This window comes from Coffea arabica, chromosome 2e (genome assembly GCF_036785885.1).
Source record: "Coffea arabica cultivar ET-39 chromosome 2e, Coffea Arabica ET-39 HiFi, whole genome shotgun sequence".
NCBI classification, from domain to species: Eukaryota; Viridiplantae; Streptophyta; class Magnoliopsida; order Gentianales; family Rubiaceae; genus Coffea; species Coffea arabica.
Window position 1 is genome coordinate 63765387 of NC_092313.1, and position 21164 is coordinate 63786550.

The 21164-nt window shown below is 33.8% G+C and overlaps 1 long non-coding RNA gene across 1 annotated transcript; it reads left to right on the forward strand.

Moving 5' to 3' along the window:
* The first annotated feature begins 14533 nt into the window (after positions 1-14533).
* LOC140037034 (uncharacterized) lies at positions 14534-16667 on the forward strand. The gene is made up of 2 exons (XR_011840873.1): positions 14534-15067; positions 15279-16667. It is a non-coding gene; the product is annotated as an uncharacterized lncRNA (long non-coding RNA).
* The last annotated feature ends 4497 nt before the right edge of the window (positions 16668-21164 follow it).

Genomic DNA, 21164 nt, shown 5'->3' on the forward strand with positions numbered 1-21164 from the left:
CAAAAGGAAAAACAAACTTCCCTTTTATCTTTTGCAAATTTTCCTGACAGAGACCAGTAGAAATAGCAACCTTCAACGCATCATCATTATTAAATTCAAAATTTTGCTGCGCCAAAGAATCAATTACATCTATAACAAAAACTGAATGAGATTCACCAGGATATTTCATGGCATCATAAATACTAAATTTAATAATATCACCATCAAATTCCATAGTCAATGTGCCAGTGAAAACATCAATTTTTGTTCTAGCAGTTTTCAAAAATGGTCTCCCTAACAGTATTGGAGATGAATTAGAATTATCATCCTCCATATCAAGCACATAAAAATCTGCAGGAAAAATCAAATTATCAATTTGCACTAAAATATCCTCCAAAACTCCATCAGGATAGGCATTTGATCGATCAGCCAGTTGAATTATTTCGCCCGTCTCTTTTAAAGGTCCAACGTTCATCAAATTATAAATAGAACGAGGCATAACATTTATCGAAGCACCCAAATCCAACATAGCTTTTTCAATTTTAATATTGCCTATTTTGTAAGGGACAGTAAACATACCCGGGTCCTTGCATTTAGGAGGCAATTTTTTCTGCAGAACTGCCGAGACATTTTCTCCCATATGCACTTTCTCGTTTCCTTTCAACTTTTTCTTACCAATGCATAACTCCTTAAAAAATTTAGCATATTTAGCAATTTGCTTAATTGCATCTAAAAGAGGGATATTTACCTCAACTTTTCGAAAAGTGTCCAAAATCTCCTGTTCTTGCTCTTGCTTTTTGGACTTTGCCAGTCGACTAGGAAATGGAGGCGGAGGTGTAACCACTTGTGTTGATTTTTCTCCAAAATCTGGTTGTTCCAAGGCCCTAGGTTGAGACACATTCCCCTCTTTTTCGAGCTCTTCCTCGATTGCTTGTTCAGAAATTCTCTTGCTCGGCTCAGGCAACTCTTTGCCACTTCTTAATGTGATGGCACTGGCATTTTGCTTGGGGTTGACAATTGTCTGTGAGGGTAGCTTTCCAGATAATTGGGACTCCAATCTATTGACTGTGGAAGCTAACTGGCTCATTTGATTCTCCAAATTATGAATGCTAGTTTTCGTCTCCTGTTGAAATTGTTGAGTGTTAGTAGCCAAAGATTTCACAATATCCTCAAGTGACATACCTGATTTAGGAGCAGGTTGTTGCTGTGAAAGTTGAGGTCTAGGTTGATATTGTGGCTGTTGTGAAAATCCTGGTGGCCTTGCTGCATAACTAAAATTAGGATGATCCCTCCATCCTGGATTATAGGTGTTTGCATAGGGATCATACCGCCTCTGAGGTGGTCCCGAAAATCCAACTACATTAGCCTGCTCAGTCAAATCATCTTGGAGTGTGGGGCACATATCTGTTGGATGACTCGAACCATAGCAGAGTCCACATGTTTTCAATTGCTACATTTGTCCTATAGCTAACTTTTCAACCAAAGAAGTTAGACAATCTAATCTTTGCTCTATTGAAGAATTACTTACCTCATTGACTCTACGAGTTGTGTTATCCTGCCAGTCTCCAAATTGTTGAGCATTTGCAGCCATACTCGATATCAAACTTCTTGCCTCCGTGGGTGTTTTATTCACTAAGGAGCCCCCACTGGCAGCATCAATAATTCTTCTGTCAGTTTGGGACAGACTCTCATAAAAATACTAGATGAGAAGTTGGTCAGAAATTTGATGATGAGGACAACTAGCACATAGTTGCTTGAATCTTTCCCAATATTCATGTAGAGTCTCTCCATTGAATTATCGAATTTCACATATGTCTTTCCTAATGCTTGCAGCTCGGGATGCAGGAAAGAATTTTTCTAGGAAATGCTTCTTCATGTCTGTCCATGTGGATATTGACCCAGAGGGCAGATAATAGAGCCAATCCTTAGCTTTATCGGCTAAGGAAAATGAAAGGCTTTTAATTTAATTTGCTCCTCTGTAACTCCCTGGGGTTTCATTGTCCAGCAAATCATATGGAATTCTTTGAGATGCTTTTGGGGATCTTCACCTGGTAAGCCATGAAAAGAAGGAAGTAAATGGATTAGTCCAGATTTTAACTCAAATGCAACCTCTAATGTAAGATAAGTAATGCATAGAGGCTGTTGATTTAAATCTGGTGCAGCCAATTCTCTCAATGTCCGTTCATTAGCCATGGTGCTATTTATCTCTTCCATCTCACTAAATGAATCCACAAAATCTACTACTGAATTATGTCCAGTAGATGAGGAGGATGCCTCTGCTCGTTCTCTTGTTGCTTTTCTCAATGCACGAGCAGTCTTTTCTATCTCAGGATTATATTGCAGTTCACCTGTACGAGAAGATCTAGGCAAAAACCAGTAACAATAAAAATAAAAATAAAAATAAAAAATAAACAAAGAAAATAATATTTTGACACCAAGTCCCCGACAACGGCGCCAAAATTTGGTGGGTGTCAAACCAGCAAAAATAAAATTCCTACTCTTAAGTCACGAATTAAGTCCACTATGGTACTGAAGCAGGGACTTAGGTTGTGCAATGGGTTACTAGCTTCACCCTGGTGCCAGAGTTTGCTTGATCCGATATACCAAAGTATCTTAATTACGTGAAAGATAAAATTCGAATATAGCAATGAGTAGGGTCGAATCCACAGGGACTTGGGAATTTATTTTGAATGAATGTAACATTAAATAAAAATGGGGGGATTGATATGAAACTACCTAATTTAATTGCTCAAATTAAAAATAAGACAATCGCAGATAAAATAAATAACAATAAATATAAAGTAAATTAACGGAAGGAAAATCTCTAGTCAAAGGTATAATCTCCACTAATGGTTCGAATCATTGATCACAGATGCAGAGATAAAATCTTTCATTTACAAATAAACTGGTTATGGTTGTCAACAAGCTCTGACAACCTGCCTAACCTTCTTGATTCGATAACCACAACAAACTCTGTGGTTATTGCCCTAGCCAATTAAGCAGTCCTAAACACGCTCTTAGGATTTAACCTATTGACAGCATTAATCATTAGACTGGCCACCAATTATAACCAACAAACACACACGCTCGGTTTATTTAGGCTATATCATATATTTCCGCAATAACAATTCAAAAGTTTCTACTACAATTGAATCATGTCACTTGCCACATGCACTAAAATTACCCAACAATTACGGATTGAGCACTCTTAGATGGCTGTTAATTACTCACACAATTAAACAGTGATCAAGTATTTAATTGCAAGAAATAATCATATGCATAAGTGAACAGGAAATATATAAATACTTGCAAATTAAAGAACGTAGGCAAATCAATTCGATCTCACAGTTTTGTCGAACCAAAGCTTCGATTTTACCTCTGACTAGATGAAGAAATTAGCCACTCCTCATAGTTGAATTGCAGCCAAAAGTACTACTCGAGTTCTTAATTGAAAAAGGAAAATAAATTGGGAAAAGGAAGGAAAAACGGAACGGAACAGAATGGCCTGCGTTGATTTTCAGAGTCTTCTCCCCTGCCGTTTTCTCCTTTTTCTTTTTTCTAATCCTCTTCAGTTGAACCAGAGGTCTTGTTTTTACCTAGCGTCCCCCCAGGGCTTCTTTAGCATTTCTTTCTTTTTTTTTTCCAAAAATGGGCCTCGTGTGCAATTGAAGCTCAATGGGATGCGGGCTTTCTACTGCATCAGTTGTACTGTTCTTTGCTGTAAACTAACCAAAAGCAAAAGCCCAAAACGCTTGCTAACTTGATGCAGTAACAATCATCAACACCCCATCATCCCTGATGTAGCGGTTTTCAAGTATCAACTAAGAAACTTGTATCAAGATTTTCTTAATGGAATTTCCTCAATTAGGCTTCAATTTCTCCTTTTCTGCCTCAATTGACTTGAAGATCCTAGAAATCACACAAAAATTCAAATATAAGTAGAATCTAGCAAATTATCACAACATTTGGTCAAAATAAAGGGGAAAATATTAACAAATAAACTGCCTAATTTGCGCATTAACACTAATTAAAGTGGTAAAATAGTAAGGTCTAAATTAGTAGAAAGAATTTCTACGGTTTGTGAATCCCTTGTAGCTCAAGGTAAATGAATAACTTAGTTGATTAGGTCATTGACATATGTGACTTGTTAGGAAGTAAATTCCTAATCCATTTGTATAATGCTTTCGAAACTAAACAAATATACTTATATCAAGCTTCTATCTATTTGCACGATAAATTAATCTAGTACAAGTTCATGAAACTCAATGAAATTACAACCTTTATTCCAACTAAATCTATCTCCTACTAACGTGAAGATGTAATGTAGAGTTTATATATTTTGAACTATACATGTCAGGCAAGTTAATACACCAAACACATGGTTGGATGAATTATAGTTGATGATCAAACAACTACAATGTGGCATGTAAATACATGAACTAACAAGTTCAAAAGATAGTCTCCTTTGCCAGCCTCCCAGGGAAAGTAAGGGCAACAGTTCTACTGGATAGTAGGGAATTCTCGAATGTTCGGGTTCAGCGTGTACGGGAGTGATAGCCCTACGCGTTAGCCTCTGGTTTTTCTTTTGGTCTTCTTCATGTAATCGGTCCTGACTTTTGGAAAATAAAGTATCTTTGCCTAAAAAAAAAAAAGTTCAAAAGATAGTCAAAAATCAACTCAAGTTATCATATATCAAGAATCTACAAGTTCATTTCTACCCTAGGATATAAGAAGTTTAACTATACATAAAATCACACATATCAAAGCTCATGAAACTCTTATAAGAAAATATGAACAAAAACAAGGAAGTAAAGAGAAAAAGTAGAAGAATCTTATTAATCTTCACTTTTTCACTTGTTCTTCAAGTTCTAATCCAAAAGCAATTTCTTTCTACTAACAACACCTCAATTTTTCTCTACTACTATTATTTCTACTCCGTAAGCTATCTCCTTTCTCTCCTTTTGATCTTAAAATATATAGATGTTAGAATGATCAAAGGGTCTCCATTTGAGACGAAATAAAACTTCTTTCACATTTTAGGATTTCTTGAACAGTTATAGCTAAAATTCTTGCTAGAAATGAGCTGTTGTAGCTCTAGAAAAGGCTAAGATTGACTTGCACAGCCACCATTAAGTTATGCTGGGTATGCTGCGTAACCCCCTCGCATAACTCCTCCCCTGTATTTTTTTTAAGTCATTTTCTATTCTAGCTCAAACAAGATATGCACTGTGACCACCCTAGTATAACTAGGTCGCATTTCTTGCTCAGAAAATTGCTCTTGTTAATTTAATCCTTTCCAATCCATCCTTGAATTGCTCCAAATGTTTCACTTGATTTCTCCTTCATCCGAATTGATCCATAATCACCAAAACCTACCAATGCAACAAGTTTTGCACATAAATTTTCAAATGAAAGTTTTGATTATAAAATGGAGTTTATCAAAAAAAGTGTAGTTTAAAAGAGGAAATTTCATCCTTAAAAGCCTAAAAGTATTCCAAAACTAAGTAAATAAGCACCCTTAAAGTCATGCAAAATAATCACTAAGGGGTGTAATGGTTGCAAGCTTATGGTTTTCAAGAGTGTCTCTGTAATTTTGTCAAACCTGAGGGTTTGACTCATAATTTGGTCATATCTCAATGGAGAAAAATGTAACTAACCTTTTTTTATAATATGTGACTATTGGGGGTCACGGACAAGATGGTGATTTTTTTTTTCAATTGCTCTTTTTGTGATTTTAACATTGACATGGTCCCTTTGCTTTTAGACAAAAACTTGAGCTGTATACAGAATTGTTCAGAATTTGCCACGTCATTTCGCCCAACTCAAACACAATTCTAAAACAAAACGACTTCATCAGTCCAAGAGCGGGAAGAACTCTCCCTTCATCATTCCAAAACAATTCTGATGCTAAAGATTTTCGTCTCTTTTTTAAGGCAACAAGCTTCCATCAGCATCAGTCCAAGTAGAGGAAGGACTCCCCCTTCTCCTACAATCAACAATCCAGATCTCGCCCCTTAGTAAAAATGCTTCCGACAAAGGATCTAGGGCCAGGTATTGCAATGTTCGCAAAGCAGCGTGGATAGCCAGTAGCCACAATGGCAAGCAACCGTGATTGGTTTTAAGGGCATTGGATCACTGCCTCTTTGGAACTAGTCCCAACCCCCCACTCCTGTCATGATTTTTCCTTTTAAGGTTTTGTGACTATGGCAGAGAAATTAAGTTGTAAGTTCAAGGAAAAAATCACGGCTTCTTTTTTTATTTCAATTTTTGGGTGGCAAGAGTAAAGAGTGGATTTAAGATATAGTAGTAAAAATAATTTGTATGAATTGAGAAGAATATTTTTTTCCGCAAGGCAAATAGGCAATAAGTTGAAGTGTAGGCGGGGATATGATGGCGACGGAGTCACAGTAAATGAAGTATGAAGACTGGAGGATGTTGCTTCAATGCTTGTACATCCTTGGTCATTTCCCGGCTCCCATCTTGGTCATTTTCCCCGCTCCCATCAAAGAGCAAATTCTAATTTCTAATCATTTAATGCACAATGATGATGTGGCAAAATTTGGGTCACTTTGTCAGTGTCTACAAGTAGAGCGGTATGTCAGGCCTATCCAAGTTTTTGCCAAAACTTTTAAACTACATATATTATTGTTTCACATTACGGGTGATATTGAATGAAGTGGCACGATTTGAATTTGTAAACTAGTCGGTCAATAGCTTGAATCGAGCTCGCTTTTGCTCGAGTTCGAGCTATTTGTTTAAACTCACGAGTCGAGTTCGAATTTTGAATTCTTGTACTCGAAAATTTGATGAGCCTAATCAAGATATGTGTGTGTATATATATATAATTGTGAAATGCTAATTATATCCTTTATTTAAAATTATATGTAAAATATTAATTTTTATTAGTTGAGCTGTATTAAGACTCAAATATGCTCGATTGAGTTTAATTAGACTCAATTAGATTTAATAAACTCGAATTTGAATTCAAACACAGTAAGGTAAAACGAAGAGCTCTAACTTGAGGTCGAATTCAATTATTTTACCTCAGCTCGAGTTCGAATTCAACTTAATTCGAATGCACCCCTATTTCATATTTCCTAAAACTAGATATGTCAATTATGACTCATATGTTCTGAATCATCCAAATCCACCCGTTACTACTAGGGTTTGAGTAACTAATTACTAGTCTGCTTGGATTGACTCTATTTCCCACAAACTATTTTTATTTGTGGAAGTTACAGTAATAAATCCCAAAAACAATTCAAAAAACACACACTTAAATACATTAAAAAATAAAAATAAAAATAAAAGTAAATTTTAAATTTCTTTCTTCTTCCACACACCATTATCACCCACCACCATTGCCAGTCACCACCCTCCTCTGTTTTTTTTTCTCTCTCTCTCTCTCCCTCCCTCTTCTTCTCCCTCTTTTGCTTCCCCTCTTTCGTCCCTTCCTCTCTTTGGTTGCAATGGCCAAAAAAGGAGAAGGGAGGGGAGGGAGGAAAGAGAGAGAGGAAGAGGAGAAAGAAGAGGGGATGAGAAGGGAGGAAAGGAGAGAGAGGCTAGTGTAGTGGTGGAGGAGGGGAGAGGTAGTGGTGAGTAGTGGTGGATGTTGAAATTTTTTAGATGGGTTAAATGCAAAAAACCCCACAAACTATATACCCAATTGCAGTTTACCCCCTAAACTATAATAATAGGCATTTTGCCCCCTTGAATGATATGTTTGGACAATACTACCCCTACTATCTCTTAAATCCTTTCCTTTTTTTTTTTCTCTATTAGCTCTTTTCTTTTTTTCCTTTTATTTTCTTTTGCCCTCTTTCTCTCTTGGAACTAGCCAACATCTCTCTCCGATGTGAAAAGACTTACATAAAAAATTTTAAAATTTTTTAAACTGCTTTTAAATTTGTTTATTTGTTAAATTCATTCTTAATAATTTGTCATAAACTCTTTGTTATTTCAAAATATATGTAGCTTATATTGTAAAGTGTATTAATTTACTAATTCAACAATTTAAGTACCTATAAACTAATTAAGAATTCACAGTTACTCAACTACTTATAATAAAAGTAACATATTATATATCACATAAAAAAGAAAAGTTAGCAATTGTTATTTGTAGTGAAATAAAAAATAAGAATAAACAACAATAGTAGTTCATCTTTTTTGTTATTGATACTACTAATAATTGGTTAATCAATTTCTCTATTTTGTTATTATATATTTGAAAAGTTCAATTTCTTAAATGACATTGACTTCAACATTTGGAAAAAAAATCTTGTATTCCATAGAATTTTTTTTATAAAATATTGACATACGAAATTAAGAAATAAACAAATTTTGACTAATCTAGTCTACTTATTTAAACAATGTTTAAAGAAAAAAAGGAAGAATTTAAAAAGAAAATGATAGGGAAAAAAGAAAAATAACAATGCTTAAAATAAAAGGGGTAGATTTGTCCAAACATATCATTCAAGGGGGCAAAATGCCTATTATTATAGTTTAGGGGGTAAACTGCAACTCGGTATATAATTTGTGGGGGTTTTTTGCATTTAACCCTTTTTAGATTTTTAATACTATCCCAAGAAAATTTTAAGTTTTAAAAGCGATAATTTCAAAAAACCTCCTTTGAGGTTTTTCATAATATCACTTGACTTTTTTGAGATTTTCAAAAATCTCACTTATCTCTCTTGAATTGACATTTTTTGAAATATTTTAATCCCTTTGAAGGAAATACAAAAAAGATAAAACTTTTATTTCAATACTACCCTTGTGTTATCTTACTTATGAAGTTTACAACAAAAATAAAAAATAAAATAAGGTTAAATTTTTATAATGTGTAAATTTCTTGACTTGAACTATTTATTTTTGTTGTATTGGAACAAAAGTAAATTTTGCACCTTGAAAAATACACACGTATGAAGAGATTATTTTAGTTTTCAATACAACTTAAACTATATCATGTATTAAAATATATTTCCTAAAAAATCTATTGACTTCCTTAGTTCCTTATAATTGTCCTCAAAATTTTTCAAAGTGTCAATTATTCACCAAAATCCTTCTAAGTGGTTGATATTGACTAGATTTAATTTAACCACTTTTTTAGCTGTCCTACCATAGCCTCGATATTAAGAAATATGGATCATTATTATATATTAATTTATTTTTTAATCTAAATATTTTGGTGTAAAATAGGAAAAATTGTTCAAAACATCTTTCACATTTTGTAAAATAACTTTTTTCATCCCTTACTTTTAAAAGTGTAATTTTACGTCCCTTACAAATTCAAATTAGTCAAATTTAGTCCCTATTTAGGTTTTTGACTAGTTTTTTGTCGGAATCCACCACGTGCCTTACACATGATCATTTTTAGGGGTAAAATTGTCAAACACATTTCATATAATCTGATCCATAGTCCCTCACATTTTACAAAATGAATTTTTTCGTCCCTCACATTTCACAAAATAAATTATTTCATCCCTGACATTTTGCAAAATGAAAATTTTGATCCCTCATTGATCATACGTATGATAGTCTTTTCTTATTTTTGAAAACTCATGTATATGTCTATTTGATTTCACCTGAACAATATAAATAGCATGCAATATATTTCTATTTAATTTCACCTGAATAAACTAATTGTAGTTAAAGATGAAAGCAAATACAGATATATTACATGTTATTTGTATTGTTCAGGTGAAATCAAATAGATATATACATGGGTTTAAAAAAAAAAGGAAACTATTCGTACACATGATCAATAAGAGATGAAAAAATTCATTTTGAGAAATGTGAGGGAAGAAAAAATTGAATTATGTGAAATTTGATTTGACAATTTTGCCCCTAAAAAATGACTTGCACGTGGTGGATTTCGGCAAAAAACTAGTCGAAAATCTAAATTAGGACCAAACTTGATCAATATGAATTTATAAGGGACGTAAAATTACACTTTTAAAAGTAAATGACGAAAAAAATCGTTTTACAAAATGTGATGGACGTTTTGAACGATTTTCCCTTTAAAATATTTAGGAATATTTTGTCAATTTGTGACATTTGATAGGAATATTTAGTCTTGTCAAACTGATAAGAGAGAAAAGTGAGATTTTAAAAATTTCAAGAAAGTTGAGTGATATTATGAGAAACCTCAAGGAAGGTTTCTGAAATTATCCCATTTTACAAACACTCCAAAAATATGTTGAAAAATATCTAATCCAAAGGAACCATTCTACACTAGTTATTTTTCACATACACCACTACCTCTAATCCATACGAGCTAACATTTTTAAGCTAGGTCTAATTGAGTTTGTCCATTTCAACCCATCAAACGAATGGGTACATGTGGATAACACCCAATAACCCAATTGAACCCAATTATTGCTTTTGTACATTTTTTGATTAGCACTTCTTCTGCTCCATGTCATTCATAGGCACCACCAATCACCAGCACCAGCAGTCTTGATCTGCAGCCACAGTTCTTGACCTGCAACAGAGATAGCCGGCCCGTGATTTCTCTTTAGAGATCTCAATTAATTAAAACCCATCCCAAGTTGAGATCTCAATTGATATGGCTTACACTAGGGAGTGTAATTAACGTTTTCTTTTTGTTTGAATTAATTTATTATATACTGACAGTGTATACATAATTATAATTGGATGCATAATAACTCATGTGAATTTAAATTTAAAATTCAAATTTTGCTCACATATCATGCATCCAACCGTAATAGTGTATGCACTGTCAGTGTATATAAGATTTACTATTTTTTTTTACAATCTTATTCTACTTTTATTACTCTAAAAAATAAAAAAGAAAGTTTCAATACTTACTGTTACTTTAATTTTTTTACTCTCTAAGTCCAACCAACGGAATCGTAAATAATATCTGTCTGTGTATCTTGATTCAAGAAGCATGCAACAATTCTGGATGACATGATAGTACTTACTGATCACTAAAGTTGGAGCATATCTGTCTCTGTTAATAGGCCCTCTGCTTTTAGTTAATTAACCAATAGAAATTTTCCCAATCCCCCTCACTTTCTTTACCTTTTTTTTTTGTGATATTTATATGCCTCCAATGGATTCCTCTGACAGCCCATTTGGTGGAAACGAGTAGGTAAGGAAAAAACAAAGGTTATTAAAAGATGTATGCTTTTTCCAAAGTATATATATGTTGCATACTGCTAGAGTCAGATTGAGAACTTTACAGGCTAATGTGTTCCAAATGTTAACTTATTTGTGGCTGTTTAGTGGATACTTCCATTTGATGTCAAATCTTCACCAATCAAGAAAGCAAACGTTGCATCGTTTTTACAAATGGCCGCCCCTATAAATTATTAAAAAAAAAAAGAGAGGTTGATAGCATCACTTAACAAACTAAGGTTTCATTTATGTATGTAAAATATGTATTCGATGCTACTACGTGTGAGGAAGAGAGAGATGACTTTGATAAGTATAGAAGCTGTCTCCCTCACTCCAACTCCCACCTGCCTTTTTCTTGCTCTAACTAAAGGGATGGTCCCCTTGCTACTTGTTTTTACCTTTTCAAATTTAAATTCTTTTTTTTTTTTAGTAATGCTTGATGCTTACAAGTGATATCAGACAACTACACTGCTCATTCAGTCACAAAGCTCTCTTCTGTCTACTCCCCAAATATATATTTATGTGCGTTTAATTATGAGAAAGAAACAAAGCAAATGAAAAGGGTCATACGAAAACAAAGGCAGAACTGCATTTAAAAAAAAATTTCACAACAGGAGAAGGATGGGATTTAAGGAAGAAGGAGGAGAATAGAGATTTGAATTTAAGAATGTCAGATCTCAACCTTGGCTACATGCAAACTACAATTTGACTTTAATATTCCATAATTGTGAGTGTATGTATATATGTATGTATGTATGTAGGTTTTTAAGGTTTTCTTATCAAGTTCTAGCAGATTATCCATCGGTTATCTAATCGAATTAACCATCAGATTGGACACATGTGGATATCGAGGTTTATCCTACCCATTGTCATCTCTTTTTTTTTTTTTTGGTTGCCTGCTACGTTATCCAGGGCGTTACCCTGACTAATCCGTTGGTCGACCCCGGTCGTACACCTGACTGTAGTAGGTGAGTCTCCCAATAAGGGTGGCTGCGTACGCAAAGTTTCGAACCCGAGACCTGCTTAAGCGGAACCAAGTTACTTACCACTTGGCCCAACCCCGGTTGGTACCCATTGTCATCTTTAACTACAGGTAGGATTGCAGTTGGACTTCAATATTTCAAAATTGTATAATTTCAACCAAAAAAAAAACATGGAGCAAATAATTATGGGCTCTAATGGTGCGAAAAACTCTACTCTTTCACTAGTTATAGCTAGATCATGCATGAGGCCTAAAATTTTTTCTTATTATTTATCATTTTTCCATTGATATTGACTGAGTCAAATTGAACTGGTAATAGTACTCTTAAGGGACGGGCTGTTACAAATTAGGTTTAAGTTACCAAATATCATGCATAACAAGTTTAGCTCAAAATCTTAGCTAATTCACATTAAGAAACAAGCACCAAATGCTTCATAAGATCAATTGAACGTTAAAAGTAAATTTTTTATATATAAAAAGCAAATGTTATTAATGGATTGCTGCAAATCGTCTAACATGATTTGATTTACAATTTGGCCCAATGACAGGTTAAACATGCACTTGAAATAACATATCTGCAATTTAATAACGTATACAATAAACATGAATGATTTCGAACAAATCTAAAAAGTATAAGAAATTTTTAAATTGCTTTCTAATAATTACATAAATCACTGCAGTTTCCTTATGTGCATGTTCTACTTGCTAGATCTGTTGAGCAATGGTTTCAAACTCCAATAATGATGATGATAACTGTTGAGATAGACCTAAAATTTCAAAAAATTTCAGGTCTGACGACCAAATCTGAAGTAAATTTGATCAAACAATAAAATAAGGATAAAAATAAAAAATTCTCATTAGAAACCTCTAGGAGAAATAGAAAATTCTCACTAGAAACCTCTAGGAGAAAGAAAGGACATTTATTTAAAAAAATTTAGGAGAGATTTTATTAAAAACACAATAAAATAATATCCATGAAAGGGAGACCATGGTGGTTTCCCTCCCGAGAAGGAAGGCTTTTTTGAGAAGATGAAAAGAAATAGAGAGAAGTTGGAAGAAATGAGGAGAAGAATGCTAAAAGTAAGTTCTTTGCTAACATAAATTTTTTAAAAGTCATTGAATAAAACTCCAAAGGAATTTCAGAATTTGCATGTTTTAGAAAAATAAAGTTATATACTAAGAAAATTCGCACAGTAAATTGATCGCTTTCTCATGGTAGCCCACATCAACATTAAGTTTCATCTTCATACAAGGAAATCACGCATAAAATCTTCAAATAATGTGCGTCCACATCAACAACCATCATTGCCGTGACTAAAGTTCTCTCATTGGGTTATCATTCCATTTCTTTATGACATTCTTGAGATAATTATACTTAAATCAACTATTCTTTAGGCTACCTACCCAAAAAAAAAAAAGAATGGAAGATGGAAGAAACGGAATTGGAAAGAAAAATGGACTTGGGGAGGCAATTTGCTTATACGCTTAATTCAACAGTATACATATTAATCTATTGAAGTATTAACAGGCAAGAGAAATTACTATTTTGACCGTTAGATTAGCAGCTGAATGTGTGCCTTATAACATAGGAAATTAAATTGAAGCAAGACACAGCATATATAAGTTATACATTTTAGGATTGAACAGCTTCATCGATTAATCCTAAAATTTCAAACAGGGAAGGAAAAGGGCAAAAAATCCTTATTCATACAAACACATTAAACCTTAGGAAACAAAAAAAAAAAAAAACTTCTTAGGAGAAAAAAAGTTTCGCTAAAAATATTGTTTGTTTTCAATATTTATCTTGCACATGATGTTGAATCTTCAGCGGGTGTGCAAAATTGACATTTTTGAGTTTTTCTCTTGATTTGATTGACTGTCATAGAAAAATATCCACATGCTCACTCATTGAACTGTAATGATTATGCTTGCTTTCATTTTCATTGGCTAATCTGCATCTCCGCAAATCATCTTGACTCAGAAATTAAGTAACAGCACAAGGAAGGAAAGAATTGCTATACTTGTAAGTTGTAAGACAGATTTCACCTATCATTTGAGAACAGAAATTTACAAGGAAGTGCAAAATGCAGCATAGAACAAAAACAAATGATGAATTTACATAGTCTTCTGTATTGCAATTTTTGGTGGGAAAGATGTGTAAATAAATAAAATTCCATTGTTCTGACTAAGTACTTGGCTCAATATTCCTATTCTTTCGTTGAAAAATGATTTACATTTAGAAACAAATTATCAGAACTATTGCTTAGCATACTTTTCAGGCAGGAAAGTTATGCGCTCAAGTGTCACAACAAAAGATGTCATCCCTGATACCGCCACGTGGGGGAGAAGAAATCTTAAGTCTTTATATATATGTAAGATATATATATATATATATATATATTTTGGAAATGAATTTGTTAGCCAATAAAACCAAAATATTTTTGCATAAACTTTGTCATTAATAGAGACACTCTTGTTTCCTTGAACAATAAATTGCAGACAATTTTTTAGTAAAATTGCCTAAAATACTAGTAGGACGCATTTCACATAAGGACAAAAGCAGCAAGACTGGCAGTGCAAAAAGCATCAAAGTGGGCATAGAATTCCTCCCAAGTCTCTGGCCTATAAATACTCTCCCATGATCAGCCTCCTCTAGCCTCTCAAGTCTCCAACCAAGCCGGAAAAATTCGACCCTCTTGAAGATGGAAGAGGATGCTGCGATCTTTTCGTGCACCACTCGTAGTTGAAGCTGCCAGCATGATCTGATCTTTCCTTCACCTTCAAGGCTAGATCAGATCATGCGGTAGTTTCACCTACTGATGGGAGCATGAGGAACCCTCTTTAGCTCTTTCTTTTTTTATCTTTTTGGGTTTTTGGTGAACAAAATGAGCACGCTTTATTCCCATATACCCTAATTGAATAGTTCCTTGGGGGAATTTCATGAACTCCTTCAAAAGCTTTATAAAGGTATGTCTTCTCTTTATGTAATATTTGAAGTTCTATTCCTAAACACGAGACATGCATCTATATCTGACAGTATAAAAAATTACTTACCCCTTAGACTATACAAAAAATTATCGCTTTTTGTTTTTTAAGGTAGGGGTATTGAATAATGTGGTCCTAGTTAATTATGTCTATAGTTGTTTGCTCATGTTCAAGTTTTTAATGTCATGTGAAGAATCTTGAAGCAGGTCAGAGGTGATGTTAGGGTTTTGAGTGACAGAATTCTGTTCCTTAACGTGGATGGTGCTTTTGGAATCCTTACTCATCAGTTTAATATTGTTTCATTTTAGCACTTACTGAATCTGTGGATCCAGAGACCTTCCATTTAGGTTATTGTCTCTTGTGTTTAAGCTTGTTCATCTTTGTCTTTTCTTTTGGGTATGATGCAATTTACCCCAATTTGTGAATTGTATGAGTTGTCTTCTCAGTTCATCTCATCACTTCTATAGCCTAACTTTCTTTGAAAACGTGAAGAAATCACGTCGTCACCTACTACCTTGCTCATGTTTATCTTGCCAAACTATTAACAAAAATTGCAAAGCATAGAATTATTGGGTTCCATAGTTCAACTTCAATAGACTTGTGCAATTCTTTGTCAAAAGAAAATCCCAGAAATATGATGCATCAAGAACTACAACCATTAATTTGCATTTGATAATTTCTTCCCCTACTACGATGGCAGGCAAACTTATCGATTTCTAGGATAAAATGGTAATTTTTTGCAATATCCTTACATACACTCAGTATGCACAAATTATAGCTTTATAAGTGCATATATAAATGCGTCAAAATAAATTCATAGTATATTTTCCAAAGGAGTATAAATAATTAAAATTTTGCTTCTTTGCATAAGTACTAAAGTAGAATTGACCCATACCTTTTTTTTGTTTGGTTGGTAAAACTAGCTAGCAAGTTTGGTATGTGTTTTGTTGAACGTCAAATTGTGGGCAACCCCACAAAAGCATAAGACTAATCAAAGTGATGAAATCGGCGTCTGCACCTTTTTGTTTGGGGCTCGATGTTTATTTCTTGTTTGTCTAGGCGTGTGAGAACATCATGGTAGGGTAAACCTAAGCCGCATGCAGCAGAAGAGAATAGGACCAGACGCAGCAAATTCAATTTGTCTTATTGGGAACTTAGGAATAAAGCTGCAATGACGTAAAGAGCAAGTGATGCCCTTTTGCTTATGGTTCCAATCACCAGCATATTCTGGGAAACTGAAACATTGGAGTGATCAAAATTCTTCAACGTTTATCTCTAAAGAAAAATTCCTTGGCCTTATGTGGAAAAGAAGATGTGTGTAGAATGCAGGCAGGCCTTTGCAGCTTTGAGAAAATGGACCACAAAATTGACTTTTTTAAATTATGTTGTTACATTGGGTTTTAGGCAAGAACAGTTGGCAAGGGGGGAAAGTAACAGTTATGAGCAGTACACGTATCATAGTGGATTGAGTTTAATTTTACTTTTTTGGCTCTGTATAGGTTTTGTTTTGACTTTCTTTTTTTTTTTCAACAAATTATGTGTGGGAAACTCATACACTATATACCAACTTGTCTTAAGAAAACGGTACTCGCATCTATTATCTTCCTAATTAGGTTTTCAGAAATGAAAACCACTTTATATAGAATGTTGACATGTACAATTAAAAAGGAACATCTATCTAGACAATTTTAAGGATTTTTTTGAATACCTGTGTCTACTACATCAAACTTTACAAGTGACTCTAAGTAATAAACTAGTAATTTACCAAAAAATCACCTTAAACATATCTATTCTTGTCTTTAGATTTCCTGAATCAGTACCAATATGCATATGCACATTGGCTTCACCTTTTCGTCACGAAAAAACTATTGTACCCCAACTAACGTTAAAAAGAAAGTCAAATTTGTGACAAATTCCATATGTAAATGTCTATTTTACCGAAAAGTCAACCTTGCGGAAATTAACATTCAAGCATAGCCTAATTTGAGGAAATTGTAGGTATTTGGATGAACTTCAAATGGAGTATTAAAAAAAAAGATTTTTTTAATGGGTACCTTTAGAACGCTCGTTAACACACCTAACATACACATACTAACAATTATTATTATTTTTTTTTTACATTTATATACTTATCCTATTTAATCTTGCTGACCCTCCCTTATATTCATTTACTTTTCCTAATTAATTTTATATTTTCAAAAATATACCACTTGAAATATAGTTTAACGGGTGCCCTATCCATTAGACAGATCGTGAAAAAAAAAAATACCAAGTGCAAAGTAATTTGGTTTTGTAATATTTACATACTTGTTAAGCTTTTACTAAGTGCTTTTGTCGGAAAACCCACTATGCCATACATGCATTTGCTTTATCAACTATCCCATTTAAACAAAAACTCCTTTACCTTTCTTTTGATTGATTGAAATTCGTAGTAGGATAGGCAATACTATATCATCTTTTTTAATTACTAGAGCTCAAAATAGTTGATTTCTTCTTTCGCCTATTTTTGACTTTTCTTTTGTGTTAGATATGGTGCCTATAGATAATTGGAAGATAATTGATACTTTCCAAGTACCATTTCCCGAACATCTGTTTGCCACCTCACAATACCACTTTGAAATTGATTTTCACCGTTCAACAAGAAGGGGTGCAGCCCGCTAAAACATTGAACATTGATTGGCGATTGGTCATCATGGTACTTGTGACAAGGTTCATTGATTTTGTACAAGGATTTCACAAGCTACAATTCTGCCAGATAAATACATTTGAATCGGGTCATATGCTATAAATAGTTATCTGTTCGCACGATTGACTTGTCTATGCTCAACCATTAATGACCACCTTTATACAGTGAAGTGGCCGATAAAGGGTTCAATCGACCAACTAATCAATGGTTAAAGTTAAAATACTCATTCAAGCTCACTTTTTATGATTATCTCGTGCTTTAGTAAACAGAAAAGCAACATTAAGCTACCAACGCCTAAAACAAAACTTCCATTGTTGTTCCATTCTTGCTTTTAATCCCGATCTTTTTTCTTACCCTATTTGCGATTCACTAAAAATACTTCATCTTCTTGGTTTATTTATACTAGTGATAAACGCACACTCGATGTATGTACAAAAACGAAATGCATGATATTTATGGTGAATGAATTTTACGTGCAAATTTTTATTATTAAAGAAAATCTTAATCTTCTAAATTATTTTGACTATATGATTGTCGTCATGTTGGTAGTTACTGCATTGGTTGGTTACATTGAAATGAATATGTTTAAATAGTAAATTAAGAAATGCTTATAAGTAGTAATTTTGATAACATGCATTTGGGTAATTAAAATTAAATTTTTATAAGAGCAAAAATGAAAGTACATAAAGTGATGATAAAATGTTTACATTAAACCCTTTGCTCTCCCTTTGTATATAGTATAGATGTTATCCTCAATGTAACTGCCATATTGTTCACGTAATTCCTTTTTTTTTTTTTTTGGGATAAAAAGTTCACATAATTCCTTGTCAAGTTCTCAGTGATAATCTAATAGACTCCTATCATATTTTTTACCAGAAAAGAAAGTAAACCATGTACAATTTACATGTCAGTTGCATCATCTATTCATGAGCAAATTCGTAGGAAATAATTGTACTCATATTATTGGCAAGTTTATCTGCTGGCGATTTAAATAAGTATCTGAATTGCGACAAGCAATTGAGAATAGGGCAACAATTTGTGCAAAAGAACTTGGAACTCCTTCAAGGCACATACGTGGAAAGAGTTGTGTCCAAAGCCACCTTGAAAAAGCAAATGGCAGAACAACTTAAGTGGCTGTTGAGTTTTCATATTTGTTTATTTTAGGCCCTCCAATTATTCATGAAAAAAAAAAAAATCATATTGCCCTTGACTCTCTGAAAATGTAAAAATAGCCTTTTGGTCAATTTTAGTCATCAAAGCTAACAGAACTAACAGCAGTCCTTTTGATGTTTGAATCCAAATGTGTTATCTCTTATTATCATCACTAGAAAAGAGGGAGTCCCACTTCGGATTTTGATTCAACAAAAAATGGACTAAATAAAACATACATCTAGAACCCCTAGGACACGAGGAGTTTATTATTTCCCAACATAGAAAAATTCTTCTCTAGTTTTTGAGTTAGAACTTCCTACTTCCTTGTTAGTTAAGTAGCAGCAATGTTGTTGTTTGTGTGTATGGGTATTCTCCTCTCTTGTGTATTTTTATTTGCAGATCAATAAAATTTAGCATTTGCAAAAAAAAAAAAGAAAAGAAAAAAGAGACATAAATCTAAACAATTCAGGAAAAAGCAAATGATTTTAGGCAACATATGATAATTTAGTAGTAAAATAATGAGCCTATTTGGAAGGCAAGTATTTTGCCCAATTTTTTTTTATTAATTTTTTAACAACTGTAACTACATGAACAAAATAAAACTTCTCAAAATTTTAAAAGGATTAATTTTCTATACACTGATAGGGTATACATTTTCATCATTAGATGCATGATGCATAATTCAAATTTGAATTTAAAATCCAAATTTTGCATATGTGTCGTGCATCCAACCGTGATAGTATATACTGTCAGTGTATATAAGATTTACCTATTTTCTAATACACTTCAAAATACCCAAAAACACACCAAAAAAATTTCTTTCTTCCTTTCTTTTTCTTCATCTTCCCTCCACCTCAACCCACCCTCACCTCCGCCGCCTACTGAGGCCGGCGCTAACATCTCCTTTTCTTTCTTTTTTTCCCCCTCTCCTCTTGAGATGCCAAAAGGAAGGAGGAGAGAGAATGGGTAAGGAATCCAGTGCTACTAAGCCGCAGGGTCGCTCTTATCACAAGGTTAGAAGCTAAACAAAATCATGAAATTGGCTGACTACGCTCGAGCAAAGCCCAAGCTCGGAGATGGTGGCTAAATTCACTGCAAATTTTAGGAGCGAGCGAGGCTATTTTGATGAATCAAAAGGCACTCATCAGTTAGGTCATTCCTTTTCTTATTTTGCTTTGCCGCCTATTAAGAGAATAGGTGCCGAAAAAGCGGGCTATCTTTCTTCCTCTCCCTCTCTCCTTCCTTCTCCTCTCTCTCTCCCTTTCCCCAACCCTCCTGCCCCTTTCCTTCCCATCTCTGGCCATATGACCGAAGGGGGGCGAGGGAAGGGGAGAGGGCTAGGGAAAGGGAGAGGAGGATGAGGATGAGAGAGAGAGAAAAGAGGAGGAAGAGGTAGGAGGACAGAGGAGAGGAGGAGAAGGAGATGAGGGGAGGAGGAGAGAGGAAAAAAAAAAGGGAGAGGTGATGGCGGCTACCGGTGGTGATGCTGCCAGTGATAGAGAGGGAGGGAAAAAGAAGGTAGAAAGAAGAAGAAAGGGAAAAGAAAAGGAAAAAGAAACAAACAAAAAAGGAAAAAGAAAAAAAAGAATTTTTTTCTCCATACCCTCAAATCTGCAAAAGTTTTTCTACAATTTCTATAATAAGTTATAGTAAAATTTTATGCAAATACACAAAATATTCATCATTCAAATGGGCCCATAGTTTTGGTACTCACACTTTAATCATTAAACAGTTTTGGTAACCAAACTTTAGACGAAAATAAATTTGATCCCCATGTTACAATATTTAAACATATTTGATACACTTGCTGGTTTTTCAAATTCATATTAAAAAAAATCACATGTTGTCTTATGTATAGCGGCCAAATTATGAAAATATTTAAAAATATTGAAAATTATAGAGAGAAAGCACTTGCTATCACCAATGCATATATCTATCAGGACACCTTTGGCCTTCCAAATTCTATCCTAATAATCTATATTAGTCAAAAACTCTAAGATTTGTCGAATGGCTATCAACTTAACTTCCTATAATACAACTTCAGTAAACTTAAGTCAAAAGAAGCAAATTAGCATACATACTTTCTTATTTTTCTTGTTAGTAGTCAATGTATATTTGATGTAGAACAAGTTGCTAATATTTTCTTGGACAAGATGGAGCATGTAAAGAAGGGCAAGAGGAGACTGTGCAAGAAGAACTTCAAAGGAAGTCCGGAGCCAAGTCTGGCCAAATGACCAGCGT